The sequence below is a fragment of the Canis lupus genome, chromosome 37 (assembly GCF_003254725.2).
Source record: "Canis lupus dingo isolate Sandy chromosome 37, ASM325472v2, whole genome shotgun sequence".
Lineage (NCBI taxonomy): Eukaryota > Metazoa > Chordata > Mammalia > Carnivora > Canidae > Canis > Canis lupus.
Genome location: NC_064279.1, coordinates 29,702,793 through 29,710,779, shown reverse-complemented (window position 1 = coordinate 29,710,779; position 7,987 = coordinate 29,702,793). Strand labels below are relative to the sequence as shown.

The 7,987-nt window shown below is 39.2% G+C and overlaps 1 long non-coding RNA gene across 1 annotated transcript in view; it reads right to left on the bottom strand.

The window, feature by feature from the left end:
• Positions 1-1,485: 1,485 nt before the first annotated feature.
• LOC125754501 (uncharacterized) overlaps positions 1,486-7,987 on the bottom strand; it is a 29,053-nt gene continuing 22,551 nt past the window's right edge. Inside the window, exon 3 of the long non-coding RNA XR_007408887.1 lies at positions 1,486-7,696. This is a non-coding gene — a long non-coding RNA (uncharacterized LOC125754501). The remainder of the gene's footprint in view (positions 7,697-7,987) is intronic.

Below are 7,987 nucleotides of genomic sequence, written 5' to 3'. Positions count from 1 at the left end.
CCCCTCTGGTACCCATCTGTTTGTTCTCTGTAGTTAAGAGTCTGGTTTTTGGTTTCTCTCTCTCTTTTTTTCCTTTGCTCACTTGTTTTGTTTCTTAAATCCCACATATGAGTGAAATCATATGTATTTATCTTTCTCTGACTGGCTTATTTCACTTAGTACTATATCCTCTGGATCCATTTGTATTGTTGTAAATGGCAAGATTTTGTTCTTCTTTATGACTGAATAATAATCCAGTGTGTGTGTGTGTGTGTGTGTGTGTGTGTGTGTGTGCACGCGCATATCACATCTTATTTATCCATTCATCTATCGATGGACACTGAGGTTGTTTCCTTAGTTTGGCTATTGTTCGTAATGCTGCAATAAACATAGGGAATGCATGTAACCCTTTGAATTCGTGTTTTTGTATTCTTTGGGTAAATATCCAGCAGTGGCTTACTGGGCCATGGGATAGCTCTTTCTTTAACTTTTCGAGGAACCTCCAATACAGCCTTCCACAGTGGCTGCACCCAGTTTGCATTCCCACCAATAGTGCACAAAGGTTCCTTTTTCTCCACATTCTTGCTAACACTTGTCTCTTGTGTTTTGATTTTAGCCATTCTGACAGGTGTGAGGCGATATCTCATTGTGGTTGTGATTTGCATTTTCCTGATGATAAGGGATGTTGAGCATCTCTCCATGTGACTGTTGGCCCTCTATATATGTCTTCTCTAGAAGTTACATTCTATTTTCAAGGTCCCATATTGATGGTCTTTCTACTACTGGATATAATGGTGCATTGGATATTGTTGTGCATATATTTCCTGAAAACATTTTTGGAGTATATGCAAGGATGAATAGAACTTTTCTGGGTCTAAGAGTATAAGAATTCATAGTTATTAAAAATATTACCAAATTCCCCCCCCCCCCAGTTCAACTAATTCATTCTTCTAGGTATTAGCTTTTTATTACCAATTTTGGTATGTTAAAAATGAAACTAATGGTAATGGAGAAATAAGGAAATCCTTAATTTGGAATCAAAAGTAAGGATTTTTTTGTTTATAACAGATTTCACCTGAAGTTTTAATAAGAGAAGTCTGACTTTAAACCATTTATTTAGAATTTACTTACAACATCCTATGTGATACTGAGGTGGTCTCTTGGTGTGATAAGGTATATGATTGTCTTTATTATTTAAAGGTACAGACATTTTTGATGTGAAAAGATATTTTTAACTGTTTAGCAAATAAAAACATTTGTTATTAATTTAACTGGTGATACGTTTAAATAGTGATAAGAAACAATTTCCAAATATTTCTCATTTGCATTTTGCCTTAGATATCAACATATTTCTATTCAAACTAAAAATGTTTTGTTCACTGGGAATTTTTAACCACATAATGTCAAATGTACCACAGAAAATCTTGTTTTAGTAGAAAAACCTAATTTACTTAGTTGTCATCAAATGACATTTTATAGAGCATGCCAATTTAAGTCCAAACCATATTACTATTGTATTTATTTTATTTTTGTTAAAATAGGATACTGATGTAAACTACGTAATCGCTACATGAACAAAATCAACTATCAAGAGTCACAAGTAAAATGAGGTCAAGTTTTGTTTCAAATAGCTACAGACAGTTTTTGTTCAGAAATATCAATATTACCCACCTAAGATAATTATCCACCACACACATTAGAAGTCAGTCTCTGAAAGCAGAATAATGGCTATTGTTAGAATTTTATATGTACAATACACACATGCTTATGCTCACACATACCAGTTAACCAAAATTATCAGGCAATAAGCATTAACCTTATTTACCAGTTTTCTGAAAAACTCACTTCTATTGGCTGCATCTCTAAAATTGAAATATTAGAAAATATGTCTTATAAGATATTCATACATGGATCTATATAGACCCAAATTGGCTTTCCAATTTTATTTGTCTGCTCAGGCTGCCCTAAAAAACACTGTAGGCTGGGTGGCTTGAACAACAGATATTTATTTTCTCACAGTCTGGAGGCTGGAAGCCCCGGTCGAGGTGTCCTCAAGTTTGGTTTATCTTGCAGCGTCTCTCCTTGGCTTGCAGATGGCTGACTCTTGCTTTTCCCCAAAAGACATGTGTCCTCAGTGAGATTACTTCCCTGGTGTCTCTCTGTAGGTCTTGGTCTCCTCTTCTTATGAAAACACCAGTCAGATTGCATTAGGACCCAACCCTCTGGCCTCATTTAACCTTAATTTCTTCTTTAAAGTACCTATCTCAGGGGTAACTGGATGACTCAGCAGTTGAGAGTCTGCCTTTGGCTCAGGGCATGACCCCAGGGTCCAGAGATCGAGTCCCATCGGGCTCCTTGCATGGAGCCTGCTTCTCCCTCTGCCTGTGTCTCTGCCTCTCTCTCTGTGTCTCTCATGAATAAATAAAATAAAAAATTTTTAAGATAAATAAAGTACCTATCTCCAAGTATGGTCACATTCTAAGGAACTATGGGTCAAAGCTTCGACCAGATAATATGTGGACACAATTTAGTCCATAATATGAATCGATAGATCACACTAAGCCATAGTGTTACCAATTATCTGAAGAAAGGAATTTGCCTACACTTATTAGGCTTAGCTAATGTCAGCAACTAAGAATGAGCTAGTGTGTGCACAGGATAGGACAGGATAGGATAGGAATCATCCATTCTTGTTTTTTAGCATGTTATATTATCACAGAGTATTTAGAGTATCAGTATCATAGAGTAATAGAGTATACAGTGGAGTATATTTTCAGAAGTGGCAGAAAGCCCAGGCTCTGGAGTCAGAATTTAAGAGTGTCTCAGTTTCACTACTTATTAACTGTGAGCTTAGGCAAAAAAAAAAAAAAAAAACCAGCAAAACTCTTTCTGCCTCAAGTTCCTTACCTTACAATGAAATAAAAATAGGGCCCCCTCATAGGGATCGTGCAGTATTAAATGAGTTCATCCATGTACAGTGCTTAAAACAGTGCCTGGTATTTGGTACAGGCTTCAAGTCTGCTAATTTTGTCATTGTTGTTGTTAAGAATAAGTTAACCGTAGTGTGGATACCGGAGAATTTCTAGGGATCAGGGAGTGAATTAAGTGGCAAATGGTAAGCAGGGAAGCTAAAAACCAAGGCATATATAAGACAGTGTTTCCTTTGTCAGGTACATGGTGATATTTTGAGGTTAAAATAGTGAAGTCTCTAAACCAGAGCAGTCTGACATGCAGTAGGACGTTTTGACTAGGTCATTCTGACACGGCGTTTTGACAACAATGACATTTTGATGTGATCATTTGATCTTAATTACATAAAGCAGCTGCTTCAAAATGTAGAAGCCCTGTGTTGTTACCAAATAAAGTGTGCAGACCACACGCCTCACTCCCCCTACCACCGAGCAGGGTTACCCCCGACAGCCCCCCTCCCTTCCCAGGATGTGCGTTTCAGTGCTGTGGGCATCCTTATTCTTCATAATTTAACTGATAATAAGTACTTTTGCCATTGCAATATAACCAGAAAGATAAGTTCAAGATTCTTGGCATGTTTTTCATGTTTTCTCACACTCTACTTGGGAGCGGGAGCATACGCCTGGTTTCCCCTGGTTCCCTGAGCCCTCTATGACACGGCATTCCGAGGAAGCTGCAGTGGGGTGGGCTGTAGCTCAGTTCAAATGCAACAAAGCTCTGTACCAAAGATTAATTCTGGACCAAGCCATAAATCCAAACCAAGGACAATAGCACAACCTTTTATAGCAAATTGACAATTACAATTTGACACAAGCAAAATCATTAAATCAGCATTCTATCTCCAAAGAAAACCTAATAAGATACAACTTAAGAAATGGTGCTCATTAGAAATTGGACAAAAAATTGATGGAGAATTGATTTAATGGGTGATCTGTGGGAAGCCTGTCATATCATGGCTGTGCATTTTTACAGAAAACCATAGAGAATGCAGGGTGAATAGCATCCACTTGGGATGGCATATTTTGGAGGTGTGCACTGCAGTAGTCCTAGAGCAAAATTTCTACACAACCACTTTAACCCTCGATACCTGAGCCTGTCTGCAGACCCTCTCCTTCCAATGCAGGTCCTCACTCCCTTCTGAGTAATAGCTTTGAGATGGACAAAGCTGGGCCTCTGTCTAACTAGGAAAGCTAGTCAAAGTTATTGGTAACCCTTCGTGTGCTGAGAGTTTGCTTTTATATATTCAACCAAACAGGAATCTTTTTTAATGAAGAGAGAAACGTTAGGTCAATCTTACTTTAAAAAAAAAAAATCCCTTGATTCCAGGACCAATTTTATGGCAAAGTTCAGCCATAATGTTTTTAAAAACTGAAACAGACCTCAGGATATTTGTTTCGGCTTCTGGAGAGCAAGCAAAGTCTCCTCTTTCCCCCCAAAAAGGGAAAGGGGAGCAAAGCAAGCAAGACACAGAACAGGTTGTCCCCTTATGTTGAAATGGTGCAGCCTTGCTCAAGACCCACAGTGAGGACAGGAAAAATCATGCAGCTCACAGTCTGCCAGCTACAGGGGGCTTGTGTTTGCCTAAAAAAAGAGAGCTTTGGGGCACCTGGGTGGCTCAGTGGCTGAGTGTCTGCCTTCTGCCCAGGGTGTGACCCCAGGGTCCTGGGATGGAGTCCCACATTGGGCTCCCTGCATGGAGCCGGCTTCTCCCTCTGCCTCTGTCTCTGCCTCTCTCTGTGCCTCTCATGAATACATAAATAAATAAATAAATAAATCTTTAAAAAAAAAAAAAAAAAGGAAAGAGAGCTTCATCCTGTAACTACAAAATCAGGTCACATTCCTGTTTGATTCTTTTTTTTTTTTTCCTGTTTGATTCTTAAATTAGTGACTCTAAGCCCTTCCTGAACTCGCTTAACTGGACAGAAAGCTTTCCCTCTCAAATGTGTGTCGCAGCTGCTTCTGTGAGTTGGCCAAAGGTCTGGTCCAGGACCCAGGGACTATTGACTCCTCTTTCTCTGCTCCTACCTGTGGTCCTGCCACCTACTCCACAACCACTCCTGTGCCCTATGACCATTGTCCTGGCCTTACCTGGCAGGGACCATTGGCTCTGAGGGGAACTGCACTGATTGCTCTGCTGCTACTTCCAAATCACAGGACTGGCCCTTGTCCCTCTTCACATCACAGCTAAAGGCAGGTGTAACTTCTAACTAGACCTCTTGAAGGCTGGGAAAGAAAGGAAGATGGTAGGGTAGACAGAGAAAGAAAGGGATGGGCAGAGAGAGAGAGAGAGATGTATGCCAGCAATCCCCAGACCTCTCCTCAAAAACGCACACAAACCACATGAAAAAGATTATCCATACAGGCCAAAATATCCTTAACAACAAAGAATCCAGTATTACATGGGCCCCATTATCTAAGCGTGTTACAGTACATTTAGAAATCATAAATAAAAAGAAATTGAAAAAAATCTCAGTGCATTTATCTTTAAAAATCTTCACACTGCTAAATAATCCATAAGAAATGACTGAAAATTATAAAGTGAATGGCATCAAAATCAGTACATATCAAAAGATAGGAGAGGGAGCCAAAATAGGTCTTACAATTAGCGTAAGAAATCCTGGACCAACAGAATGGATCATGTAGCAAACAAAACAAAGTTTCTGCCACATGGTAGAGAGACGCCACATCGCTAATTTTTATGGATAAGTTTTAACACACCTTCTGGAATTAATAATTCCTACTTTATCTAAATAGCTTCTGAGATCTGCAAAGGTCATATTTAATCTCCTTCTGTCATTTCTTCCTCGAGCCTTTTGAACTCTTGTTTTAAAGGACACATAATTTATTTATCTCATTTCATGCAGAGCTATTTATTGAAAAGTTCGGATCATTTCAAATAACGTTAATGTGCATCTTTGTTTTTACTCAATTTTTTTAAAATTTAAATTCAATTAGCCAACATATAGTGTATCATTAGTTTCAGAGGCAGAGGTCAGTGATTCATCAGGTACATAGAACACCCGGCGCTCATCACATCGCTACCCTCCGTAATGCCCATCACCCGGTTACCTCATCACGTCCCACCACCCCCCTCTAGCGACCCTCAGTCTGTTTCCTAGAGTTAAGAGTCTCTCATGGTTTGTCTCTGTTTATTGTTTTTCTCCTTTTTTTTCTTGAAATGTTTTTCCTTAAGTCTGAAGCATTTTTTGGTTTCATTTTGTTTTGTTCTAGATTGTTGCTTCTCACATTTGGACGAGGGTGCTTTTCCTGGATCAACTATTTCCAGGAAAGTAGATTTGGGTGGAACCAGAGCATCCGAGTAGCTTGGACTTTGGTCCACTGGTCTTTCATCTCCAGACATTTTCCTATCAACATTCTCCACCAGGGAGTTTGATTCTGCTCAGGGCACGTGGTCTTCCCAGCTTGGATTCAAGGCGGTGTGGCCAGCCTTGACCAGAGGCATGGCAACTACCCTTTCTCCACTCTCGGGCTACACTGTCAGCTTTCTTCTTGCAACAATGCCAAGTCTTCATCTTTCTTCTTGCAACCTCATCTCTCCTTCCCTCAGACACTTTCCTCAGGCAAATTCTCACAGCTTCCCTATTGCCTCTGAGGTCAGAGGCAAATCTGCAGTGGCAGGTAGTGGGCCTTCTCATCCAAACCATGTAGCTGTCTGGCTTCTTTTGTTTGGGGTTAGGAGTTCTTCCTATTTTTAATAACGAGATTTCTTTGTCTTCTGTTCTCCTGGTTGCTTTTGATTGGCTTCGGCAGGGAGAAGCAAGAAGACATCTTTCTACCACTATCTAAAACTGGGAGACCCCATCATTACTTTAGTCACCTGGGATTGGAAACCATACAGATTTTCTAGCCCACAGATCGACAACCAAGTGATATGTCTTATGGAATTGGTGACATTAATTTTACTTTTTATTTAATTTAAGAAACTAATTTAACAAATAAATAGAATAGAATATGAATTAGTGCTGGGTGTATATTACTACCAATTTTTTTTTTACTACCAATATTTTTAAAAGGTGATCTTCAAGCCAGATCAAAATGTTCTCATAGCTGGGTCAAACAGCCTCATCACGATGTCCTTGACATTAAAGCAGCCACATCAAAACATAGAAGCATCAAAATGTCATGTGCCTGCTGATAAAACGCTCCATATTACCATGGAGGAAATAAACTTTACTCTTTAGTGGGCATGAGCATTTGATGCCAAAGAAATAGACTTGTAATCTCAGGCAGGTGTTGAAAAGGTTACACATATAAACTTGTCCAAACTCCTACTGGATTTGCACAAAGGCTTGAAAAGAACACCAACCAGGACTCTCCTTATGCTTCACCAGGCCACTGGTGGGGACTGTTAGGTTTATCAGAAATAGTTACAGAAGATATTTAGAATCATACCTCACTTTCCTGCTACACATCTGCCTAATTGCATGTTGGAGTCACTTTGCAGAGTTAAAGGCATGATTAAGGTTGACTTGTAAGTGATGATCAGCTGCAAACTTGGAAATCAGGATTCCCATTAAGACAGTGGGCTAGCTTTACATATAAGTGATGTGGGTAGTTTACTTTCAACGAGGAAAGTGCCCTGAATCATAAGATCTCCCTTACTGGATTCTCTCCTTTGCCTAGAATTCCAATGCTGGTCATTCCTTAAATTACAGGCATCTAAAGAAGTTTTTGTTTGTTTGTTTGTTTGTTTTGCTTTGTTTTCAGTTGAATAAAGGCAGGACACCTAGTAAAAAAGAGGAAAGCATGCCATTGGAGTGAGACAGATACTTAACCTCTTGACCTTCAATTTTTCCTTTGCAATAATGCATGGCAATGATGGCAGTAATAATAGCTAACTTGTAGATTTGCCAAGGGGAATAAGTTAAATGACACAATAAAAACATCTAGGAAAATGTAGGTGGTCAGAAAATGGTAGTTTTATAGCTCAAAATATCTGGGACAGCATACTAAATTATCAATTATCTAAAAAAAAAAAAAAGGTACCATTCTAGTTTACCAGCTCCTTAGAGAAGCA